The sequence below is a fragment of the Amblyomma mixtum genome, chromosome 1 (genome assembly GCF_055824585.1).
Source record: "Amblyomma mixtum isolate Tamu chromosome 1, ASM5582458v1, whole genome shotgun sequence".
Taxonomy (NCBI): domain Eukaryota; kingdom Metazoa; phylum Arthropoda; class Arachnida; order Ixodida; family Ixodidae; genus Amblyomma; species Amblyomma mixtum.
In genome coordinates, this window is record NC_143012.1 from 18613944 (window position 1) to 18640521 (window position 26578).

The 26578-nt window shown below is 51.0% G+C and overlaps 1 pseudogene; it reads right to left on the bottom strand.

Annotated features, from left to right (window-relative positions):
- Window positions 1-12331: 12331 nt before the first annotated feature.
- LOC149365642 (uncharacterized) lies at window positions 12332-16280 on the bottom strand (annotated as a pseudogene).
- Window positions 16281-26578: the final 10298 nt, after the last annotated feature.

Sequence of the window (26578 nt, forward strand, 5' to 3'; positions counted from 1 at the left end):
AAAAGGCCATCTACTGTACTCGTACTGCGAAAATAGCGAGAGTGAGTCGTACGGGAGACGCCCTGGCAGAAGATTATATTAACCAAAATAAAAATAATTAGTGTAGCAATAATCAAAATAAAGCTATTGGTCGCGAAATTAAAAACTCCTAAACCCTAATTAAGCGTATCAAAAGCTCCCCGATTGGCTTGTCTTTTTCTCATTTTGTACTGAACACAAGCATTTGTCACATCTCCATTTAGAAAAACGGCATAGCTCGCTCGAATGCTCATCTTTCCTGCTGGTGACCCGCCGAGCACGTCGTGAATACACTTATGTGTTGATGTCAATAAAAAAAACTATCGCATGGCCAGTTTTCAGCAAGGGCTATGACGAAAAAATAAAGACAACAAACGCTGTGTGACACGTCTATAGCGAATGCCTAGATGAATACAGCGAATACTGGAACAGCTAAATGTGGTGGCAAGAAATGTATATACTGTCCGAAGACGTTAATAAAATCGCGTGCATCGCTATGCGTTGAAATATACTGCTGACAAAATTAACGAAAGCGGCGGTCAAGCGCGTTTGCATCGTCACCTGCAGCATTTTCCAAAGCAAGGTTGTAGTAACAAGCGCAGCGTCGGCACCACGTTCACTCCACTTCAAGGGGCAACTGACCACCCTTTCTGCGCTGCTCCTACCGCGATCAGCATTGCACCCCTCGAAACTCCGCCGTGGAGCCTCTGTTTCCTTTATAGAGCTCAACACAATAAACGAAACTGCGGAAAGTGCGGCCGGGTATAATGCTTGTCAAGGAGCAAGGTAATGTGGGTTGTCGTGCAGACGACGCCACGAAGGACTACAACCAAGATGGCGGCTGGCTACTTCCGGTAAACGCGCGCATGCGCAGTAGGCTTTGTGAAATCGGTCTATTGCCCCACCTATTCGGTTACTTCTGCCATCCTTCCGACTTGTATCGCAAGCCATAGCCACCAGTATTCACAAAATAGCCATACCTTGGTGGTGCTGCCGCGGCCCCAACTTTGCGCGCTACCAAGGTCACCGTGCCTGGCTTGAGACGCCGACGACGACGAGACACCGACGACGAGCTCGGGAAGGCAAGATGCAGCGCTTATTTTTTATCGACGTTAGCTAGCAAGGCCGACTGCCGAGCTTACACCGTGTCAACGCGAAGGTTTGTAATATTTGTCACGACCAGAGGAGCCGCGAAGGTAGGCGTCGGCAAGAACCCAAGACTGGGAGCGGGAGCCTTCTTTTAATTCTAGAGCCAGCTTCCACGACACCAAACAGAACAAGCGCGCCGCGAGAGTCCACCGCCGCTTCGTCGTCGTCTTCGATTCAGCGCGGAGGCCGCGCGGCGCGTTAGGGCCGTTTCACATGCTGCGACTAGAACGAAAATAGTCGGCCTAGTCGGTGACGCCGCAGTGCGATTTTCGCACAGTGCTTTCACATGCAACGCGTACCCAGCGAATTCGGTCGGAGGGACACGCAAGGTTGCTCGATGTTCGCATAGGCAACCCACGATTAAACCCGACAGAAACACTGCACGGAATGTGTTGATGATGTAATGACCAGCTTGTTTTTAGATGCAAGGCAATATTTCGTATGTTTTGATTAGAATAAACAGTTTTGCTTACGCCGCGGGAACAGCTCCCACGTGACCCCACGCCGAGACGGCGCGTGACGTCACGTCACGTGCGAGTTGTTGCCGCGGCAGGTCTCGACGCACGTGCGCTCTCGCTCGCGCGCCTGGAGACCGGTCGTGGCCGCGGCAGCTGCTCCCGCGTGACGTCACGTCACGTGCCGACTCGGCGCTGCCCATTGGTCAGTCGCAGAGCGACCACACCGACGCTGCGACTGGATTCCAACCGGACGGAACTTGGTCGCAGGCCGTCTGCGGCTAGACCGACGGCCCTCCCCAGTCGCAGACCGACCGAATTCGCAGCGTCGCAGGCGAGAATCGCATGCATGTGAAACGGCCCTCAGGCGCGTGGCATTATTCCCCCCCCCCCCCCCCCCCCCCGCGAAAGGAAACATCGTCTCGATGTGGAATGGGGTATGTACAGTGAGAGGAGGAGGAGCAAAAACAAGAATAGGGTTGAGGTGAACTATACAACTTGCGCTAAATGAAATGCGGCGAGAGTCAAGGTCACACGTGGGGTAAGGGGAAAAAGGTAAGAAACACAGCGTGAACGCAGCGCTCAGTCACGCGAAAAGTACGGCTTTAAGCGCACTACATGCACAATTTCAGGCCGTTGACGCTGAGGGCCGACGATCACAGTTCCATGGGGTACAACTTCGTAGTTGACGCTGTTCAAACGGCGCAGGACTCTGTACGGGCCAAAGTACCTATTTATAAACTTTTCGCACAATCCCTTGCGGCGCACGGGTGTCCACACCCACACGTGGTCGCCGGGCTCGTAGTGCACGTCCCTGTGCCGAAGGTTATAGTGTCGGGCATCGGCGGATTGCTGGTCCTTGATGTGCAAGCGGGCCAGCTGACGGGCCTGCTCTGCTTGCTCCACGAAGTGGCCAGCTTCAGGGGGAAGCTCTGTGTCGCCGTACGGCAGCATGGCGTCTAGCATCATGCGGACCTCTCTGCCATACACGAGACGAAACGGGGTGAACTGGGTGGTTTCCTGCGTCGCGGTATTATATGCGAAGGTGACGTACGGCAAGACCTCATCCCAGGTTTTGTGTTCAACGTCGACGTACATCGAGATCATGTCCGCCAATGTTTTGTTGAGCCGTTCCGTTAGACCATTGGTTTGGGGATGATACGCTGTTGTTGGTCGATGAGCAGTATGGCTAAGCGCTAAGATGTCACGTAGTAGTCGGGCTGTAAACGCCTTGCCTCGGTCAGTAATGATGGCCGATGGGGCGCCGTGTCTAAGCACGATGTCGTGCATAAAGAAGTGGGCAACTTCGGCGGCAGTACCTCGCGCAAGGGCCTTCGTTTCAGCGTAGCGGGTCAAGTAGTCTGTGGCGACTACGATCCACTTGTGGCCGGTAGACGAGAGAGGAAATGGCCCCAGAAGGTCCATGCCGACTTTGTCGAATGGTATTTGTGGCGGCTCGATGCACTGAAGCAGTCCAGGAGGCTTGAGCGCGGGTTTTTTTCGCCGCTGGCATTGCCGGCATGTCCGGACATAATGCTTGACACTTGAAGTGAGGTTGGGCCAGTAATAGTTCTGCCGGATTCGGGATAAGGTGCGGGTAACTCCAAGGTGGCCGGAAGTCGGTTCATCATGGCAGGCAAGGAGGACTTCATCCCGCAGATCAGACGGTATGACGAGCAGGTAAGTTGTCGGACTTGAAGTAGAGTTCTTTTTATAAAGCACCCCTCTCCGCAGGCAAAACGACGATAGTCCACGAGCTAGGTATCGTGGTATTTCAGGGCAACCACCTTCGAGATGTTCGATGAGCAGACGGAGCTCAGTGTCGGCACGCTGTCTGGAAACGAGCTCAGATGTGCTGACCGCTCCAAGGAAGCTATCATCGTCGGTGGTGTCTTGCGGAGGAGGTTCGACGGGAGCGCGTGACAAGGTATCAGCGTCGGTGTGTTTCCGGCCTGACTTGTAGGTGACGGTGAAATCGAATTCCTGCAGGCGTAATGCCCAACGTGCTAGGCGGCCGCAAGGGTCCTTTAAATTTTTGAGCCAGCACAGCGAGTGGTGGTCGGTGACGATACAAAACGGTCTGCCATAGAGGTATGGGCGGAACTTGGCGGCGGCCCAGACTACCGCTAAACATTCTTTTTCCGTGGTAGAGTAGTTCAACTCAGCACGCGACAGTGCGCGGCTGGCGTAGGCAATTACTTTGTCGACACCGTTTTGCCGCTGAACTAGAACGGCGCCAAGACCGACGTTGCTCGCATCCGTGTGCACCTCCGTGTCGGCATCTTCGTCGAAATGTGCCAGGATGGGCGGTGATTGGAGTAGGCGTCGTAACTCGTCGAAGGCAGTCTGTTGTTCGTTGCCCCAGGAAAATGACGTGTCATCACGGGTTAGGAGCGTCAGAGGGCTGGCGAGCTGGGCGAGGTTTCTAATGAAGCGGCGATAATAGGAGCACAGGCCCAGAAAACGTCGGACTGCTTTTTTGTGGCAGGGGACCGGAAAGGCAGCAACGGCAGCAAGCTTCTCTGGGTCAGCGCGGATTCCGTCAGCACTAATGACGTGCCCGAGGAACTTCAATTCGGTGAACCCAAAGTGGCATTTTTTCTGGTTTGAGGGAGAGGTTGGCGGATCGAACGGCTTTGAGGACAGTCCTGAGGCGGTGCAGATGTTCCGTGAACGTTGCGGAAAAAATGATGACATCGTCAAGATAAACAAGACAGGTCTGCCACTTCAAACCGGTGAGAACTGTGTCCATCATTCTTTGGAACGTGGCAGGAGCACAGCAGAGCCCGAAAGGGAGGACGCGAAATTCATACAGCCCGTCCGGTGTAATGAAGGCGGTTTTCTCACGGTCCCTCTCATCAACTTCTATCTGCCAATAACCACTTCTGAGGTCGACCGAAGAGAAGTACTTGGCTTGACGAAGTCGGTCGAGGGAGTCGTCGATACGCGGGAGCGGGTACACGTCTTTCTTGGTCACACTGTTCAGCTTCCTGTAGTCGACGCAGAACCGTAGTGTCCCGTCTTTCTTTTTCACGAGGACGACAGGAGACGACCACGGACTGCTTGACGGTTGGATGACGCCGTCTGTGAGCATCTCTTCGACCTGTGTTTGAATAGCATCTCGCTCACGAGGGGACACACGATAGGGCTGCTGATGGATGGGGCGGGCTCCTTCATGCGTGATAATGCGGTGTTTAACTATCGACGTTTGGCGCACTTTAGACGACGACGTGAAACACGCACCAAACTCCCGCAAGAGGTCCTGGAGTTGCCTCTTTTCAGTGGGTGGAAGGCCAGGATTTATGTCTACGCTGGTGACCGCTTCGGCGTCAGCTCCAGGTGTGTCCTCCGCACAAGCAAAGCATTCGGCCACTTCCTGAACATGGTCGACGTAAGCGATGGCTGTGCCACGGAACAGATGTCGATGCTCATTGCAGAAGTTGGTGACAAGGACCTCTGTACAACCGTCATGAAGGGATCCAAGGCCCCGTGCCACCGCAACCCCCTTAGTGAGCACGAGGGAGACATTAGGCTCGACAACCCGGAGTCCCCTATGTGGCTCGTCGCAGGTAACTCTAGCGAGAATGCTGGCACGTGGTGGCACCGTAACGTTATCGTCGGCGACTCGCAGGGCGGACCGAGAACCCTGGTGCGCAGGTTCTTCTGTGGCCATTGCGGTAGAAAACGTCACCAAGCGGTTCGGCAGGTCTATGATAGCACCGTGCTCGCGAAGAAAGTCGATGCCAAGGATGACATCGCGAGAACATTCGCGGAGAACGAGAAAAGTGGCAACGAATGTGCAGCCTCGAACCGTAACCCGGGCCGCACACATGCCGAGTGGTGCGACAAGATGTCCGCCTGCCGTGCGTATGTCGGGGCCATCCCAGGGTGTCGTCACTTTTTTCAGGGCCGTCGCAAGCCGCCCGCTAAGGATAGAGTAATCTGCGCCCGTATCGACCAACGCACTGACCTCCTTTGTGTCGACGAGAACAGGGATATCCAAAGAGACCCTGCCTTCAGCACGGCCCGTCGATGGCTGTTGTGGAGGACTCAGTCGGTGCGGCGGCGGAACCTGGTCGGCGACTGGGGTTGCGCTGTCGGGGCGATTCAAGCGGTGCGTTGGGGGAAACTCTTCGGTGATGCGGCGTTCGGCGTCGGGGCGATTGGGTCGGTGCGGCGGCGGAAGCGGGTCGGCGATCGGGGTTGCGGCATCGCGGCGATACGAAAGGCGCGTCGGGGAAAACTGTGCAGCGATGCGGCGTGCGACGTCGGGGCGATTCAGTTGCTGCGGCGGTGGAAGCTTTGCGTCGGAACGGCGTTCGGCGGCCTCGCCTCCAAAGGCCGCCGGAGCTAGTTTTCCCGACGAGGGCTCGAGGAACCACGTTGTCCTGGGGCGAAACGGGACCCAGAGGGCGAAGACCGGCGTGGAGAGGGCGATCGCGACTCGCGGCGCGGAGGAGACGGTGAACTACGCTGGCGGGTGACATACTCAGCGATGTCTTGAGGGCGCTCGCCAGGGCGTGGACGGGGGCTGTCGATGGAAAAACCGCGTAGTCCCATTTCGCGATAGGGGCACCGCCGGTAGAGATGGCCGGCCTCACCACAGTGGTAGCAGAGCGGGCGCTGATCCGGAGTCCTCCAGAGGTCAGTCTTCCGCGGTGCCTGGCGCCGATCCGCCCAGTAAGGAGTCGGCTGGGCAGAGTGCACCGCGACCAATGGTGCGGCGTAAGGCGAAGGCCCAGGAGGTGGGGCCGCGCGGCGCACGACGTCCGCGTACGTGACTGGCTGGACAGGAGTCGGGTACGGCGCGGGATCGTATGGGGTCGGTTGCGGCGCCGGCACAGCTGCAGCGTCTTGTGCCCTGAGTGCCTGCCGGACTTCCTCGCGGATGACGCTGGTGACGGAATCGACGCGAGGGGCAAAGGTGGCTTGAAGGTGCTGCAGCTCCTCGCGGACCACGGAACGGATTAGTTCGCGAAGGGAGTCCGGATTCGGCCTGGGTTCATGGTCGAACCGGTCCAACGTTGATAGAGTCGAAGTTTGACGCAGTTGCCGGTCGTACTGATGGGATCTCTGCTGCAGCAATTTCTCCATGTGCACGGCGTCGGCCAGAAACTCCGCGACGGTGTTGGGCGGGTTCCGCACGAGGCCGGAAAAGAGCTGGTCTTTTACGCCGCGCATCAGGTGCCGCAGCTTGTTTTCTTCAGGCATGGCCGGATCGGCGCGATGGCAAAGACGCGTCACATCCTCGACGTACATAGCAACGCCCTCATTGGGAAGCTGAATTCGAGAGGACAGTGTACGCTCTGCGCTCTCCCGGCGGTCGCTGTTGGCGTACGTACTCACGAGCTGACGTCGAAAGTCCGGCCACGTACAGAAAGTAGTCTCATGGTTTTCGAACCACGTTCGTGCGGAGTCTTCAAGGCTGAAGTACACGTTACGAAGCTTTGTAGCGTCGTCCCAGCAGTTAAAGGTCGCGACCCGTTCGTACTGAGCCAACCAGTCTTCGGCATCTTCAAACAGGTCACCGTGAAAGGGCTTAGGCGTGCGTGGAGTCTGAAGGGTGAGATAGGTGGGGCTGGCTGCAGGGACGGTTGTAGGCAGGGCGGGCAGTGGCGTCGCCATGAGTGGAATGGTAGTTGAAGGCGCGCTGACAACAGGGAGGGCCTCGGGGGACAGGCCTCGGATCCTCCGGCTGGCACGATGGACGGGGGTGGTCACAAGAGGCGGGCGCGTCGAGTCGTCCTCAGGAGTAGGGAGCATCGGTCGCACCTCCACCAATGTCACGACCAGAGGAGCCGCGAAGGTAGGCGTCGGCAAGAACTCAAGACTGGGAGCGGGAGCCTTCTTTTAATTCTAGAGCCAGCTTCCACGACACCAAACAGAACAAGCGCGCCGCGAGAGTCCACCGCCGCTTCGTCGTCGTCTTCGATTCAGCGCGGAGGCCGCGCGGCGCGTTAGGCGCGTGGCAATATTATTTGCTTTTTGTTTATGCTCAAAACGAGGCATGCGTCTTTATTACTTTCTTTGTGAAGCCAGATGAGACCAGAGTTATCTGGAATGAAGGTTTCCGTACACATTTACTACATTGTTGAAAGTTTAACGTCTTCATAAGCAACTGTTTGTTTTGGGCTCCAAAATATTGATGACGTTGCTTCCTATGGTAACGGCAGTGGCTTTACGCGACGAGTACGAGGCGTGGATCACTCCGCGTATTGGGTTACCCCTGCAGTCTTTCGGACTAGTACCCCGAGGCACCGCCATCGGCGCGCTCGGCACAACCTACACGCCGTGCTGCCAGTGGCGCGGCAGGGATTTTGCACACTGTCGAGGTCTTCCCGCCAGGCTCGCGGGACGCCTACGACGGCGTGTCCGCACCTTCCCTTCTCCTGGCCACCTGCCTGGAGCTTCTGGGCCCGCTGGTCACATCCATGCTTCATTTCGTATTTCTTAATTCTTAATCCTTCTGGGGCCTGTCTGCCCTAAATATCACTCTTGCCTGGCCATCATTTGTTCCTTCTTTTCTTCTAATTGAGTTTTCTTAAATTTTCTCTTGGGCGTTGGCCCTTTATCTTTTATTTTTCAAATTATTCGTCTGCGGGAATCTGGTTTGGCGCGGGCTTCCTCGCATATTTGTTAACTTCTTGAGAGCTACAATAAAAGGATGTTAAACCCCACAAACCAAACTAAACCTTTACCCCACTGTTTCTATACTAGTTAAGGTTTTACACGTGTGTGTACTTGATTCCCTTGCGCGCGGTCACCTGTTCCATGCATACCTTTGAAATCAGCCGACGTCTAATCGGGCGCCTATGAAGCTGCGCAACTATGTCGTCTCCTGAATAAAGTCTCCTGCGAGCAGCACATAGTGTTTATTGACCCGGAATGGTAATTCACAATGCACGATTGGCGGCTTGTTCAGATGTTGCTGACGTTCTATCTTAAGGTCACCGCGCTTCTAGGATTTGTACGCTGCTCGCTGAAGGTGCGGCTTTGATGAGAGCCACTCGCAAGCACCGTACAGCAGCGTATAGCCTTCAAAAAGAAGCTCGCACACAATCACTTCTATGAAGCCTTCAAAAGAAGCTCGCACACAATCACTTCTACGAAAGGGAGGCAACCATCACGCGCGCACCGCTCTCATTTCTCCGCTCCTCTTCTCAGCTCGCTTTCCTCCCCACCTTCCACGGTGCCCACCTTTCCGGGTTCTCGTGACAGCCTCCTTCCGGCCTGTCACTTTCTGCTTCAAGTGGTGAGAATTTTTCTCTCCTCCTCTTCGTCACCTGCCAATCGTGGCAGGTGGTTCTCTACACATCACAGAACACCGGCAACGGAAAATTTTTAAAGCCAAAGCCAAAGCTTTACTACCCTAGCGGCGCCGATTTCGCTCGCCTGCACGAATGACCTTGAACAAGTGGAGTGGAGCTGCGTAAGTAACCACGTGACGTACCCCGTGACTCGGAGCAGCTGCAGCCGCGCGCTCCGCCATCGCCGCGGCCGCTGCGCGCTGCCTATCCAATGTCTCAGGCAACCTGCAGTGGCCAGGCGGCGCCACTGGAGCGCTGCGCACAGCGCCACCAACGGCGGCGCCAAGTAATTTGAGGCGGCCGACGCAGCCGGGTTCTTTCGAGTCGTGCGGCGGGAACCATGTCGGTCGTCATATTTTGCGGTTTTAAGGCCATTGAAGACCTTGACAGCTATTTCCGACCACCGATACTCGCGAAAGGACGCCGCCTGCTCGAAAATGGTCACGTCTACAACGTGAAAGAAGTCGACCAGCAAGACATAACCGCGAAGTGTTTCTGGCAACGGAATAGGCATGCATACGACGTCTAACTTCGCGTAAGTAAACAAAGCTTTTTTTGCTTATTCTTGCCCACGTGCATGCTTCTTGCCTAAAACACTGAAGGAGAGAAGGAAGTTTGAAAGAGGTTAATCGGGTTGTTGTTGTTAATCGGGTGTTCTTGTTCGCTAACGATGGCACATTTTCCTCGCGATTTAGGTCCGCAATTTCACAACATGCCAAACATTTTCCTTTGTCACTCGCAGCTTGCCACTGGGCCGCGGAGGTTAGAGGAAGGCAGGTGCAGTTGCCGGTACGGTAGTCTTGGCGACTGCAAGCACTGTGCGGCTGTAGCATGCTTCATTAATGAGCACGAGCATGCGTCCTGCACCAGCGTTGCTCAAGCGTGGGGAAAGCCGGCGGCTAAGCCTGCGCTCAACGACAAAGCATCTATCAGTGAGCTGTTTGGAGGTATGACGGCTTGTTATCTCTAATGATGGAACGCATTACCGACTGCAACAGTTAACTCATCCGTTTGTCACCTTGGCACTCCCATGCACGGAAGCGCTCTGATGCATTTTCTTGCAGCGCATGTCTGTTGATCGGATACTTGTTTCCCTTGTCACCACTCATAGATTGTGCATGTGATTTTTGATGCTGTAAGCGTGCTTGCCCGACCGTTTGTATGAATGAAAATTTAAATTGTGTCAACCAGTCGTGGGTAGGCTTTTTTCTAACAGCACTACTAATGCAGTTTTCGCCCGGACTACCCAGGAAATTATTCCTTCTTAAGAGATGTGCTTGTGAATGAGTGCACGTGAATTGTTATTAACTTGTGCACTACTGTTATGATGTGTGGTTGTCATCCTCTTCTTGCCTTTAGAGAACACCAGTCCTTTCGTCAGCAGAAAAGAACCCCAGCAGTTCTCACCATTTTATGTCCTTGAGCATTTTAAGGGAATTGAGTCCCCATTTACAGAAGTGCTCCAACAAATGGAAATTAGTGAGTCTGAGATTGCTCACCAGCAAAGCGTACGCGAAGAGCAGGAAGAAAACAGGAGATTGTCGCTTCTTGGAAATCTCAATGCCTTGCTTCAGCCGCCGAGTAAGCCACTCCATGCATTGGAAATTTGTGGCGATTTCCCAAAGGTGGCTGTCAGGAAAAAAGATCACTTCCGAAGCATGACAGCGCAGGAAAGGGCATTTTATGATGAGCGCGTTGTGTGCAAGTCGTTACCTGACCTCTGTGTGGAGACAGCCGGGCAGTCCAGCTGTTTAAGGTATGCCAGTGGTTGCAGAGTAATGTTTCAAACAATAATACCCGATTGATGCACCATTTTCCATTGAATGTGTTGCAGGATTAACCAGATCATACGAACCGGCCAACGCCATTGGCAGCAAAGGATATGTGCTGCAACATTGTTCAGCCGTATCAGACTAGAAAATTTATATTCATAATGAAGGTGCTTTACTTGAAATGAGGCAAAATGGGCCTTCTTTTACCACTATTTTTAACTACTGTATTCAGCCATTCGCGAAAAAAGGTTAACTATGTACAGGCAAATCATCGTATATTTTTCTCTTGCAATCATCTCACCAGTGTGCCATTTACTGATCATGGATAGGCAATAAACTGGCATTTCTGTGCAACACTTGTTCTTAAGAGCATGATTAATAAAAATGGCATTGATGTGGTATTTGCAGTCTTTGTTTATTATTATACTTGCTAGAGCAGTGCAACAAAAAGCTTTCAGAACTGTTTGTCCTTCTGCACAGTTGTACAGCATGACAATGAAGAACAAACATTAAAACAGTATCTGACACGCTGTAATACACAACATGAACACCCATAAAACAAAGCTAAAGAACCACTCTGGATACAAATGCATAATAAACTTGAATGCTGAATGCGGTGCTTGTCTTCAAGATAGCCCCTCTACAGCATGAGACATCAAGGCATGAAATGTTGCATGATAGCATTTAGCACACACACTCTGTCCTGTTACTACAACAGCACAGATCTCAATTGATAGAAAGCATTCCTAACATATAACTGCCTAATACACAGAGCATAATACACTTGTGAGAGCATAGTTGAAGGCCAGTTGGTGTGACAACTTTTAAGGAGCAAAACACTGAACTAATACTAATACACTTAACACAATTACAACAGGAATGTGGTTTTATTTCAAACCAAATGATCGTGGAACAAACAAAGCTTCAGCATATAGTCTTGTGGTCGCGAAAATCTGGTGCAGGTACAGCGGTTAACGGCACGATGAGCCAAAATTGAACATACGCACTATGCGGTATATTAGCTGCGGGCTTGTTAGAGCTTTGATTACCTGAGCAACACCATGCCACTTGAATGCCCTACAGCCAAGCCCACGTGACTGTAGATGGCCCTCTCTCCACTTGTGCAGAGTATTTGTGAATAGGAGGCGCTATTGTTACCATTAAAGCCGCACGTCATCCAACCTTCATATGCACTACAAAACCAGGCATTGAATAGCTGCACGCATACAATGACAAAGAAAAAAAATGAACACAACCTTGGCATAGCCACCCAAACACAACATCCCAATGTACAGCAATGTATCGCAATGATTAACACAGTTTTGAGTGCTGAAGGAACTAAGTAACTAAAGATGCATGTCGTTGTTTGGTTTTGGTTTTATGGGGTTTAACGTCCCAAAGCGACTAAGGCTGACCCGAAAGACGCGGGTTCGATCCCGGCCGCGGCGGTCGAATTTCTTTGGAGGAGAAATTCTAGAGGCCCGTGTACTTTGCGATGTCAGTGCACGTTAAAGAACCCCAGGTGATCAAATTTCCGGAGCCCTCCACTACGGAGTCTCTCATATACCTTAGTCGCTTTGGGACGTTAAACCCCATAAAACCAAAACCAAACAACGACATGCATCTTTAGTTACTGAGTTCCTTCAGCACTCAAAAACTCTCTTAATCGTTCCTTCCGGCTTATTATTGGCGGCTGAAGATTTGCTAGTATGCAGCACATGTGAAAAACTTCAGTCATGCAAGGAATTAATTCCGTTGGCACTCGGTTGTTCAGTATGTTATAAGTCTTAATTCTTTGAATCATCCTTTCAACGTGAATTCTAATCTGTGCAATATTGTATGTATCTCTGACCTCCTCAGGTGTAAACTGGCCACCATGCAAAAATGGAGGCATAACAAGCACACAATTCTGGCCCTCCAAAGCTGTGCGAATACCTGGGAATCCTTTGTCGGCTAATACAATGTCTCCAGGTTCAACAATGCTTAGGAAGCCAGAATCCACAGTAATGTGTGCGTCAGAGACCCTGCCCCCATAAGCACGTGAACGGAAACAAATCATTCCACCAGGTGTTATTGCGACGAGAAATTTCAGAGTGTAGCCTCCCTTGTAGTTTGAATATAGGGTACGCTATTGCTGCACAGTTGGTGGCTGTTCGGTGCGCACTTCGGTACAGTCAATAATCATGGTACAGCCAGGGTAGTGTTTTTTAAAAGTCTTTGGCATTGTAGCCTGGATTACTGCGGCGGGGGGACGAAAAATCCATTTTTTAGTCGCAAATGAGAGACTCTTCAGAACACTTTTAAAGTGCCGTGACACTGAGGTTTCATTGACTGAAAACAGAACAGCAAGAGACGAGTGACTGATTCGAAGCTTAAGTTTGAGCAAGAAGATAAGCAGCCTGTTTTGCATTGAAATGTCACATTTTCTCTCTGAATGCACCGGCAGCATACTCAATAGCAATGAAAACACAACATGGCTGACATTGCATAGGTCCTCCAGAGCACTGCTAGACTTCGCTAGACTATCATATCCAGCAAAGTAGCTTGTTCTGTGGCTGGGGCCACTGTGCTTGTTCGCAACATCTGGTTTCTGTTGTGTGCCACAGTCCTGCATCTCTCGGTGCGAGACTTGGGTGGATGCCTCCGACCCGTGGATGCAGCTGATAAAGACAGAAAAACTGCCAGCAAAATTGCCTCCACCTTCAGTCTGAACTTCCTGCAAGATGTTGAAAAAGGGATAGAAAACACAATGTATTCTTATTGTCGGAATATGTAACCTAATATATAATATATATAATATATAGGCTAGAAGAGATGGCATAGAGGGAGGGTGCCAGGCTAACTACCTACGGCTCTTCAATATATACTGAAAGCATAGCACATAGGTGTTTTAGCATTTAGCATTTTTCCTATCTAGAAAGAAAACATTCAAATGCATAATACACACCGGTGAGCCATTAGGCATTATATAACTGAGACAACAAATCACAATCGCACAACAGCGTATTAAATGAGCAACACCATACTTTTGCTGCATGTTTTCTGTTTTCAAATGATGTGTTAGGCATTAGTATACATGAATCACTGCGTGTTATTTCCCCTGGACCGGTAAATAATACATAACTGAATATCTGTTTCGGTTTAATCAACCCAACGATGGCTGTGACATTTTACAAGAATAAGTCACGTGAGGCAACGCCCAATACTTAATCTTAATTGATACAATGCTTAAGGCACCCGGCTTCAAGAGCTTTCCAGCTCTTGAAGCCGGGTGCCTTATGCATTGTATGAAGAGCGTTTGTAAAACAAAAGATGTATCATAAGTTGCAATTTTTTCATACCTCACGTGAGCTAAACACCTCTTAAACATCACAGCCATTGTTCAGTTGATAAACCGAAATGGTGGCAAGAAGAAATTCAATTATAAATTATTTAGCAGTCGTAGGTGGATACCATGTAGTGACCCAGTATTACAACATCTTATGCATCAATACAGAGAAGAAAATATACAAATAAAATGAGGTGTTTTAAACACGCAGGTGTGCCTTTTAGGTACGCTTGATGCAAGTTTGCAAGCATTATTTGCCACAAGAGAAGCAGTGATTTCATATATTTTAGTAAATATAAATTTGATCGTTTGCTGGGAACTTGCCACAGATTTAGGAGCAGTGTGAACTTCAGCAGCAGCACATAATAAGTCGAGGCCTTCATGTTCAACTGGAGCACTCAATGTGTCCATTGCTGTAGGCACAATCAGAGCAGGGCAGCTGGCATCGACCTCATCTGTCCCCTGAGGCGATGCAGAAGAGAGGGTGCTGCTCGCTGCTGTGACAGATGAACGCATAGATGCCCTCTGTCTCCACCTGCACCAATATAATGAGATGGTGTTAGCTTTATAGAACTGCATGACTTTGCACAGCACATACCTGCATGCAATTTTAGATATAAATTCCTTTCAGCCTTGAAATAAAAACAAGCCTAAAGTGATAAGCTCATTACACAGTAATGGAGATACCTTTTGAATCTTGCCAGCTGAGCAGCAGGCTGCACTGGTTGCTTCTTGTAGACTGGTGGAAATATTGTTGGCAGGTAACCTGGATGAGTCTCGATGGTACTTTTCTCCTCATTTACAAAGTGTTTGCTACAAATCCTTGAATCCTTATTTGGGCACCAATTTGAGGAGTCTTCACCACTGGAATAAAGCATAGGCAATAAGGAGCAGGATCTTCATGCTGGAAAATGTGATGGGCTAGAACAAGCAATCTCGCCATACGCTGGATGTTAGCTGCTTGAAAAGTATGCCAGAGAGTAGGTAAATATTTTAACATAGATATACGAACTCAGTGCAGCAGCTGACCATGCTTAATATGACACTGAAGTGGCTTTATCCAGCCCTCTATTTTGTTGCAGTACTTTAAACAAGACTGGGAATCTCAAAACTAGTTGCTATCCAGTGCGATGCTATCCAGTGGGCTGCTGTTCGCTTTGTACCAGTTAAACAGATGCAAAGTTTAAGGAAAAAGCTTCGTCTGACCAAGAGCGCAGGTTGAACAGCACGTAACGAGTCAAACTATGAGCAGCCTCCTTGCATTTTATGAAACGGCTTCGATAGACCCAACAGAAGTTTTCGAAACGACGTCATAATTATACTATTGCATCTAAAAATCAAAAGTCATGGCTTGAACAGTCGGCGCAGGTGTTTTTGGGCGAGTAACTTGGCACCCAGTGTCGTGCATATCCCCCACGCGCATAATCTTACGGATCACCACACACAACGGTGCGACTCGCTCCACATCCCACGACCGGTATTCACCGATTATTATCGTGCTCCGAAGTTCTCACTTCTACGTCTTGGTCGTATGTTGGGTTTAACGTCCCGAAGAGACGCCGTAGTAGAGGTCCGGATAGCGCAGCCCACGGTCATTTTTCTCGGAACGAAATGCGGCCGAAATGCCATACCACGAATTCGCGGGTTTGTCCTTAAAAGCATCGTGGTGCTCTGTCCTTAAAAACGACGAACAGTGCCCCTCGTGCACAGCACGTACACCGCTAATAGGCAAATTTTAAAGCGCGGAGCACGCACTAAAAGCAGGCGCTCTAACCAGCGTGCGGCGGCCCGCGTATGACAGCTCGTTTTCTTCCCCGCTCGCCGCAATCGTGTTTTATTCTTGCGTCTGCACACCATCGGACTCACAAACTAACAAAATTCACTTACTTGACGCGACGCACAGCCGCTATCCACTTCTCTCGTCGTTCTTTTTCCCAGGGTTTTCCCGGAAAGCGATACATTTTGACTGCTGTGTGAAAGATTGTCACAATCACGAAGGGGCCCCTGATTGTGACAATCTTTCACACAGCAGTACCTGCGCTTATTCTTCTTCTTTGCATCCATAGTAGTTGAACCATCGCACGAGCTCACTGTCGCCATCGAAGCTGTGCAAATCACGCACACTGAGATGAAAATACACACGCTGAAGGAAACGCACACGCAACGACATACACGCCGGGCGCTTCTGGGCCGCCTCACTGATTGCACTCGGGATCCGCTAGGTGGCGCCACATGTAGCAGTAAACTTCATTGCAGGAAGCAAGTCAGCCGGAGCCGAGGTCCCCGAGAGGGGGTACTCGCAGACCTCGGACCGAGTCTGATCGTTCGGTCGACACTGCCAACTGCACGTGGGATTTAGCGGCCGATAGGGAGCGTAAACGCGCTAAAACGGCAGCCGAAACTGTTGAAGAGCGGGAGGTTCGAAAGCAAACGAAAGACGCATAACGGGCCCCCTGGGACTGTGGACACCTTAGTCGTGCTTTAACCTACGTGGCGGTAGTGACAGATGTGCACTTCATGCGTTGGCATTGACAACGTTGCAGCAGAAACGTGGCACTGAAGCTATAAGCCGTCGGCGTTGTGTTCATCGGTGTTGGCGTTGACAAAGTTCTAGACTACGATGATTTTGACGAAAGGAAGGCCGCATTACTGGCTCCCTGGGTCACTGGACGCCTCAATCGCGCTTTGAGACACGTGGCGATGGTGAGAGAGAGATCTGGGCCCGTATTACGGAACTTTGTCAAAAATCTGGGAAAAGTTATTGACAGTGACGTCAAAATGACGTATAGATGTGACGTCGACGCCTGACGCAAAATTGACGCAACGAGGAATCAGCCAATTATAGCAGAGCTGCGCCCCGAAGCTTTGCCTGCACGACGAGAGACCGTCTGCCAGATTTTTGCTAAAAGAGTAAAGAAATGCACAGCGATAATAATAATTATTTTATTTTGCCAAAAAATGATGTTTAAAGCTAAAAAATATTAAGAAAAACAAGAAGCGCAAGAAGTTAGGCTATTAAATTTCCTGGTGGGTAACTTTTGCTGCCGCGGGAGTGCGCAGACGGCGGTAAAACGTCAACAAGCCGCTTTGCACGGAAACAGCTGTTCCACGCCTTGATACTGTTTTCTTACGCGGCGTCGAAAATCAAGGTACTGTGCGGTTGATCTAAGTGCGGAAAAATCGATGAAGCCAGCTTGTTAAGGTCTGTGTTGTTCGGCTTTTACGATCGATGACAAAAGTGTCAAAGCGTGAAGCGTCGTATGTGATGTGTGGTCGTCTGTTCCTTTTTCCTCGACCGGGAAACAGAAGACGACCACGAATTGCGATTTGCAGGGGAAAGCATAAGCATAAGCATGTTTTATTTGTACGTAGCTGTGGCACAGAGGTGTCGTCGGCTACCGAAGCTTGCATGAAAGCCGCCGGTCGCAAATAACCGCTGTGCACACAGCACCCACCGCTGCACCGACAGCGCACTCGCGCGCACACCTCCCAATTCATCGGCGAGTTCGTCGCACAGCCACACCCGCAGTCTGCTTCTCCAGTCGAAAAAGGCGTCGGAACAGCCCGTCCAGCAAGTCAAACGCGTCTTCGTACGCCCTCCTTCGCCGTTGCTCGCGTCGCCAGAGCCGCCTCAGTCTTACAGCCACATACGCTGCAGCCGCCGCCATTTTCTGTCAAAAACTCAACGGTCCAATTTTGACCGCCTCGAAGCCGTCAAAAAAAATCGTCAAAATGCGCCTGCATAATTAGGCGTGCAACGTCACCACTTCTGCCATGTCCGTGACGTAAACGCCAGCCACCCATGACGCAAGAAAGCAACATGGCCGCCGGACACGGCCGACCAATAGGAGCGCGGCTACGGCGGGGCTTTTTGACGAGTTTTTGAGGCGTTTTTGACAAGTTTTTGATTTGACAGTTCCGTAATACGGGCCCTGGGCTGCATGCGTTAGCGCTGGAAACGTTGCGGCAAACACGTGGCATAGGAGCAATAGGCTACAGTGTGATTTTGCTTGAACACCCGGAGTTAGCACAGTTAAGCCACAGCCACTTTTTCCGACATGGAGATCTTAATCTCACGCATTAAAAAATGTGTACACTATGCCCCGTAAGACAATCAGACATGGATGGATTGCAGATTACATTGGACAGGAGGCAGGAGGGTTTCACTCTTCGCCTTAAAGGGGCCGCGAAACACATTCTCAGTGCATTGTTTTCCCTGTCGGTTGCATAGAATGTGTTATAGTGATGCTATTAACCTTGGACGTACCGTGCATATTTTGGTTTTTAATATTTTAATTAGCTTGCAAAAACAAATTCATGGCGCTGATGGTGTCACCACACAGTGGCTTCAGCAGTGAATGTGACATCACCGGGCGCGAGCTTGATGATTGGACAAACAGTAAGTGTATAGCAAACTGTGTTATAAATGAATATACGTGTTGTCATCTTACGGGGTTTTGTATTAGATAAACAAAACCAACACGTTTGCCTTACGTAAAAGTACTTCAAAGCAAGCAAAACCAAAAAAACACCACCAGAGGCTCTGGCTATTGTTCTGCATCGCAGCACTTTTCCCTTCTCTGTGTACATCTGTGAAATTGGAAACAGTGCTGTATCTGAGGTCAGCTTGGCGGAATCGACCTGATCGAGCCATTGCATTCTACGAGCGTTCGTTTCGGTCCCAAGGAAGGACACACAGAAAAAAAAAAGACATTCGTTTCACATTTCCCAGTGCGCATCGGCAGCTTGAGGAGGATCACCGGGTGCGGCCGCCAGACGGCGCTACGTTCCCGTCATCAGCACTTGGTGCTTCACTCAACGTTTCTAGATAAAGACAGTTGGGAAACTTCGCCGGCGAGCCTCAATGCCAGCGCCGCCGTCCAGGGTGGTGACACGCTTTGGCATGCGCCGCGCCGCCGTCTTCTCCGCGCTCGCCATCTTGGGGCAAGCCGCTTTTCGTGCCGCTGCTGGGGAGGGTTCGAAGCTGTGTTTTGCGCTGGATTCTGAGCTGATGAACTGCTTTAATTCACGAAAAATAGCATGCCAGGGTGTTGTGTTCCATTGTGTGCCGGCTCGGCGAAGAAAGGATCGCGACGTTTTGTTTTTCCACGGGATGAGGGATGGAGAAAAATATGGGAAGCGAAAGTGAAGCGTGAGAACTGGAAGGCGAATGGCAACGCGAAGATCTGCGAGGCAAGCCACAATGTCTGTGCTGTTTTTATGCATCATTAAAACTTCTTTTTTTGGCTAGTTTGTTCATATAGATAATGTAAAAAATTTAGCGCGAACAGACAGAGACCACGAGGAAGATGAGAGACACACACACACACACAAGCGCTTGTGTTTGTGTACCGTCTTTCTCTTGGTCGTTGTCTGCGCTAAAGATTTTAGAACTTTTTCTAAATGTCGCTAGCAGTTATGTGCTTTCAGTAGGAACAACATTATACCACACCGCTCCGCCCATCCGCTTGTAAGCACTGACTTTGTGCGGTTTGAATATATGTTTTTGCCTTGTTCGCCAAACTCGCACTGTGCGCAACAGGAATTTTTGTGTGCCTTCAAAGCTGCAGCTCGAAGCCTAGTTAGAAACGTGAGTACAGCACGTGTTGCATCGTATTGCCTGGCATTGGAAGTAGCGCGCTTTGTTTTTGAGGCGGAACATTTTGAATTACCAGTTATGTGAAGGCTTACAAGCTAAATATATGAATCATTGCGTCTTTTCACTTTCAGTGAGCTACACTCATTCCGTATCATTCACGGAGTGTCTCACGATGATCTTTACTCTCTCGCGATCGCACATTTTTTTGTTCAGAGCCGCGGTGAAAACACGTGAAGCAGGTGGAGCCCGGTATTTGTCGAAGGAATGCGCCATTGTACTCTTTCAACAGCTGCCCTTTACACTCGATCTTGCGAGGCTTCCGGTTCACGCAGATTAAGGAGCATTCCCCTCTCTCCTTTTCAAAAAAGAATATAATAGAGGCTGACGGGTGAACCTCCCACGTGCTACCTACCCACTTTTATGGCCAGAGTAGGAAGTGAAAATGCAGTCTATGAACAGGGAGTTTTGGTTGCAAAAACCTGCCTACGAGTCTGCCGTCCTGGAATTTTGCAAGTGGTCTTTTCGCAAGTGCTAAATTCTGCGCAGCACAAATAATAAGCCCCTTCACCTTCCTTTTCTCAAATTATTCGCGGGAATAATTTTTCTAGGTATTTGCGATTCGCAACGAACGCAAACGTTAGGCCCTCGCGAAAATTAAGTCGGTTACAGTATATGGCTGGCAATCCGACAAGTCGCGAAGAAACTTCTATTGTGAACTGGCCGTCGCTTTAAGGCCCGTTCACACTTGCGAGTCGCAGAGGTCGCGCGACTGTTTTGGTCGAAAAGCGACAGTCGCAAACGGTCGCCCTGGTCGAAAAGCGACAGTCGCGGGCCAGTCGCTCGCTGCTCGATTTTTCAGCCTTGCGACTGCGAGTCGCAAACCGCTGAACCAATCAGCGAGCGAGCCAAGCTTCCGGCAACGACATCGCTCGCGGGCGCGCCGGGCGACGACCTGCGCTGCTCCCAGAGGGCTGCCCTAGTCGTCGCTAAGCCTAGCCGGTTTAGTATCGATGCCGCAGCTGAGGGCGCTTCGGATCCTGGCCAGCGCTAGTAATTAAGATGCAGCTTTCGTCACCGCTTTATTGTGGACCTCGTATCATAATAATATCAAGACATGCTCGACTTCCGCGACGCCTTCAGCAGCGGGGCTAGCAGACAACAGTCGAGCCGCATGAAGCAGCAAAGGGGCTATGGGAAGAAATTTGCTTGTGTCGCAGTTATCCCTTCTACCAGCAACCCGGTAGTGGCCAGCGATCTTCAAAAATGATTCATTTTTTACATTCCTGTACCCAAGGGCTCGGTATGAACGCGAACAAGCAATATTGACGCATTTTTCTGACGCCGGCGGCTGGCATACTTCAGGCTGGTAGGACGGCCCTGCAGAGAAGCGCGCCCCTGTCATCATGACGCTTGTACGACCGCGGTGCACATCAAAACCGTCACGACAACCTAATCTTCGCTTGGGTAGTTGTAGTACATTGCGAATAGCAGTTTAGACGACCGAGCGCGAGTACAGGAGGCGCGGTCAAAACAGACGAAACTCTCGAAAGCGCGCGGAGAACGTCATTCCCGAGAGTTCTCGCTTCAAACGAGAATCTAACGAGAAAGCGACCCGCTGGTCGCGCTTGCAAGTGTGAACAACGGTGTTGTCGAGCTGCTGCTTGGTCGCAAGCGACTGCTGGTCGCGTGCCCTTTGCGACTCGCAAGTGTGAATGAGCCCTTAAGAAAGCGGTCGCGAGGAAGCAAGGTGGCTGCGCAGTACAGAGGTTCATCCCGAATACAGCTCTTTCTTCTCCATGTAATGACACATCGCGAGGCGAAGTGCACCGTTGTCAAACGCGCAAATACCGGTCCGAGGTTAAGCCAAATTTAAGTGAAGTTAAATTTGCCCGTCCGACACCCGAATTAGTGCTGTCGCTTGGTTGGCGTCCACAGAAATACTTCGTGATCCAGTGCTTATAATATCGCACCGCTTCCTTAACGCTTTTTTATTATCTCATTTGTTTGCGTGCACACGACCAGAGGCGCGAAATGACAGTTTCATCGTCTCTCTCATTTTAGCGCCACTTCGAGGAAGATCAGTTTGAGAGAAACAGAATGGATGCACGGCGGCTCCTCAAGTCAACGGCTGTCCCGACGTTGTTTGATTTTAGACGTGTTTGCCCACATTCGGCTTGCTAGCCTAGTATCCGCATCAGATAATCTGAGGAGCACTAGAGCATCGGATATGTTTGGGTACTGATGAATTAATTTCTTTCTTGCGCAAACAGCGCAGCCGAAGCGAAGAAAACCGCCTGCACCGCGGCTTTTTCCTGGTAGTTCTACACCTGACGCCACAAAAGGCCCTTCGCCAACCCCTGAGACGCCACCTGACCAGGAAGAGAACCGAGCCGACAGCGATGCAAAATATTTTTGATATGCGCGGCTGACTAAAACGTCAACTAGTTGTTCATCTGCATCAACAGACGCAGTTAAAGCCTTTTGCATGTCGTGCACCTTATAAACTCCGTCATGCTCTGGTAGTACAAAAGGAATTGCTCTGTAAAGCAGTCACTGCAGTTAAAATAACCGCTTTGAGCATCTGAGACGGCCAAAAAGTAAGTGCTGTCCTAGCTGCACAGTGGTCATTTGCTCTAAAAGCTGCGCTTGTAAGCACAGGCTAGCTCTTTTCTCATTTATATCACTAAGCAAAAAGTGCTCAGAACTGTGAGCATATATGCAGAAACCTTATACAGCTCAGCCTGCTAGCGAAAGCGCGTTCTAAAGAACGATACCGGCCGACGCTCCGTAGGCCCGCATTTCAGCGCTTGCCCCAAGATGGCGCCCACGAAGGTCGTGTCTCCACCCTGTACGGCGCAGTGCTGGGCATCGAGGCACCCTATTTGAGATGAAATCGGCGACAGAAAGGGGCCGCATACCCGGACAGAGTTTTCCAACTGTCTTTATCTAGAAACGTTGACTTCACTGCGACAGGTTGTCCCCTCCACAGGCAGATGGCGCCACCTTCCCACGGGCGCTGGGATTTGAGGCAGGCGAAGGAGAACACGAGGGAGAGCGCGGTGCTAGCAGGCGCACACAAACGAAAGCCGTGTCCATCACGAAGGCCCGGCTACAACGATGGTGGTGGATGACGCGGCGGTGTCCTATTCCGCGAACTGAACCGACACAGACGTAGTCGCGGAGCACATATGTTGTGACTTCTGGTTGTGTGTGCTTCGTTCTCCTGTTTTTATTATTTTTCATTTTTCGGATAGGACACAAATTCTGTGCCCGCCCGCTACAAAGGGCAATGCCACAATCACGGCCGCGTGATGCAAAGCGCAAAGCGAGGTTTTGCGCTTTGCATCAAGCGGCCGTGCCACAATGGTAGAATTTTGATGGAGGCGAAATTCTAGAGGCCCGTGTACTGTGCGATGTCAGTGCACGTTAAAGAGCCCCAGGTGGTCGAAATTTTCGGAGCCCTTCACTACAGCGTCTCATAGCCTGAGCCGCTCTGGGACGTTAAACCCCACAAACCACAAACCTTTAAGCTTTAGGAGCCGAGATGACCGAAGAGATAAGCAGAGATTGAGTCACAGAGACGCCGCTCTTTCTTTACCCTCGAGGGAGGATGACGAAACATCTCCAAGCGGGAATAGTGCTGCCTTTCAGGTAAAAACTACACGACGACCATGCACACGCAAAAAACTACTAGCACCCAGCATCCTTGATCAAACTTTGGGTGCCTCGACGGCCTTCGCGACAAAGGCTGCTTGACGTGTCACCGTTTGGGGTTAGCGCTATACTGTACGAACGACGTGTATGTATAACGCCATCGTGACTCGTGGTCCCCTTACACAATGTACCAGGATTTGAAATCTTTCAGTTCAAGTCCTCACGAAGGACGGACTCCAGTCAGACGGCCTGTGCCAGCTTTGAGTTCCTTGAGAGCCCAACGCGAGAGAGCACATCGTATGCACATAGCGTTCTGACGTCAGCGCGGCCGTCACACTTTCCCCGTGCGTAGTCAACGCCCACGGGGCGAGTTGTGGTGTGTCACGAGCGGTGCCGGGGCTTCAACCATGCCACGTGAGGAAGTTTGGTTTTTGTGCAACCACGACCAATTTCACTGAGACGTGCGATCTTGTAGAGCACGTCATTGAGGTGAGTTATAACGATGTAAGGCCCGTCGTAGGTCGCCAACGGTTTTTAGTGCGGCAGTCCTTATAGCTGCCATTCCCAGGATTTTGGCGTTGTGTGTTTGTTCGTCTGCAGCCGACTTTGTGGCGGGCTGCTCACCTGCCCACCGTGTCAGGTGGCATCCCTTTGAATCGTGAGAGGCTGCTCGGAAAAGAGCAACCTGGGTCATAATCCAACCCAAGCAACCGAAGTCCCACCGATGACAACACCTGCCATAGCACCTGCCTTGTGTCACTGCGCTACTGCTTACCTGCTTACCATGTGGCTCACTTGCCAAGATGTAGCCGGAGGTAACCAGGCGAGAACCTGGGGCGCTAATTAGGCGGCACCGCTCCGAAGCGCACGGAGCTAAGCGCAGTAAGCAGCAGTGGTTAGGAGGAGAACGTGATTGGAATGATGCTTGCACAGTATATTGTTATCATCATGACCCACTTGCAATCGAGACATCAGTCCGGCTCGATAATTCCCAAGAGAACCGTATGGCACCCGTCTCTGTCTATCAACCACGGCATTCTCCATAGCTGGGTCGCGACCACTGAGGAGGTAGAAAGGCGAGTGGCCAGAGATCTCATGCACCGCAGTGTAACAAGCAAAACTTCACCAGCGCTGCGACGAGGAACAAGAACAGAGAAGGAAGGACAAGGACATAATAAGAAAAAACTAATAAGCTGTAATAAGCAAAAACAGCAAACGGTATTCATAAGTCTCAGTCCCGTTCATCTCACGAGAAGTAGTGTTTTTATGAGCTGCTTCATAGCACCATTATAAGCCAGGTGGCAAGGGGTGGTCTGCCTTTGTTAATGCCAATAAGCCCATAGATATCTTTCATCAACCTCGAAACAAGATTTGACCTTTGGTCCGTTAAGAACCGCCGCGGGACGCAGTGCTGCAGAAGGACTGTTCTTATAAAAGCTCGTGCCACGGATTCTGCCTTCTGGTTTGGCAGTGCATCTCAGCTACTTCGTTAGATAGCCGAGGCTCACTAGTACGTACGCACTTGTTTCCTGTCGTCGCAGTTGGAATTGGGCGTAGGATATCGATGACGACCCTGTCCCCTTCCCGATGGAGTCGCCGGCGGCTACCAGACATGGTAGCACGGTGTCGCCGCCATGTCCAGATATGGAAATAATTCCGCGGGCACACGATGCCAGGATGGCGGAGTCGGCAGCCTTCAGGAAACGCCACTGATCGGGATCTTACCGAGGTGTGCATTCACGAACCGCCACACGGCCATCGGCCGAGGTAGAAAGTATCGATTGAGCGAGTAGCAAATCTCAGTGAGGGGTGAGTGTACGTGAACCGACAGTATGGTTGGGTCACGTGACATTGCTGTGTTTTGCTCTAGAAACATTAGTAGACCACGTGATCGGGTAGTATTCTTTTGAGATCAAGTGGAGTCGCTGACGGAACCCATTTATGTTGTTACGTCATACTGTTAAAGATGGATCTTAAGCGTCTCCCAATTTTTTTTTTTATCGCACTGTCCATTCCTGCAGGAGTGGCGGCTGTCATAGAATGCCCCCAGAATGGTGCTCTAATCCTCCTGCTTGATACATGAAGCACCGCTCCGGCAGGCTGGAACAGCGAGCTGCTCGTAAAGGCGCAAAAGCCAAAAAGAAACGCAGCTTGCCGGCGCCTTATCAAAGTGGCGGCATACGCCGGGAAGCACCCCAGATTGCAGACTCATGGCCCTGGCTACTTCTCGCGCCAAGCACAGCGGAAGTAGAGACGAAACTTCCAGCCGAACGCCCCCTGGCACGGAAAATGGACGCGCCATTCTCGGGCCGCTAGTTGGCGCTGGTAACGCAACGATGTATTTGAGCCAGCGGCTGAAAGTTAGGCGGCGTGTATCCTTGGCGCTTCTTTTCGCTATAGTGCTTTATTTCAGCAACTCACTGCGCTCATGCACCTTACCTCCTCTCCACTAATTTAGCAAAGCGAAGCCGCTGCGGCTGTTCGCTCCATTGCAGGCGTTAGCTTACGCGAGGACACGGCGAACTTCGGTACGATTTATCAGAACCTTTGCCCGCGTCGTATGAGCAGATCTAAATGCGCACTTGGTACGCGCGTTCACCTGCCTCCAGAAAGAACATGCGGACTCGTTGGGTGTATCGTCCTTGTGTTGGGGAATAAGCGGATTAAGTGTAACGCTGACAGCGTATTGCCTGGCAAGTGTTGCTACAGGCGGTGAGCAGCGCACATCTGCCTGAGCAAGACGACGACGGCACAGCTCCGAGGAAGTCCCTAAGGTAAGGTCACGCCGGCATTGTATAGGAAGTTTCACCGCAGCAGAATAGCTTACTTTTGACGTGTTCAGTGCGAAAAATTTTTCAACTTTGTGGAGTGAGTTGGCCGAGGTCACTACGAGGCGAGTGCGTTCTCAATGAAGTTAATCGTGTAAATCCGCGCGAATGACACTAGAAGAGGGTGTCAGTCGTTGAAAATGACGCTTAATTTGGCTTTGTGACTGGGTTACTAGACAGAGACTGGAAGTGGCACGCATGCTGGGGAAAAGGTGAACAAAAATAAGCTCTTATTAGGCAAGTAATACGCTGTAAAAACAGACCTGTAAAAGGCGTGGCAACCAAACGTTTGCAAAATCACTTGAGCGAATAACACAGCAGTGGTTGCGTGCATGCCAGTCCCCTGTTTCCGAAACGCAGAATACGTTCGGTAGACTTAAGAGCGAACAACCGCCGCGTACGTTCCCGCGAGCGCCGCCGGCTGATCATCCGCACTAGAGGAGCAACGATGGTGCCACCTACGCTCTC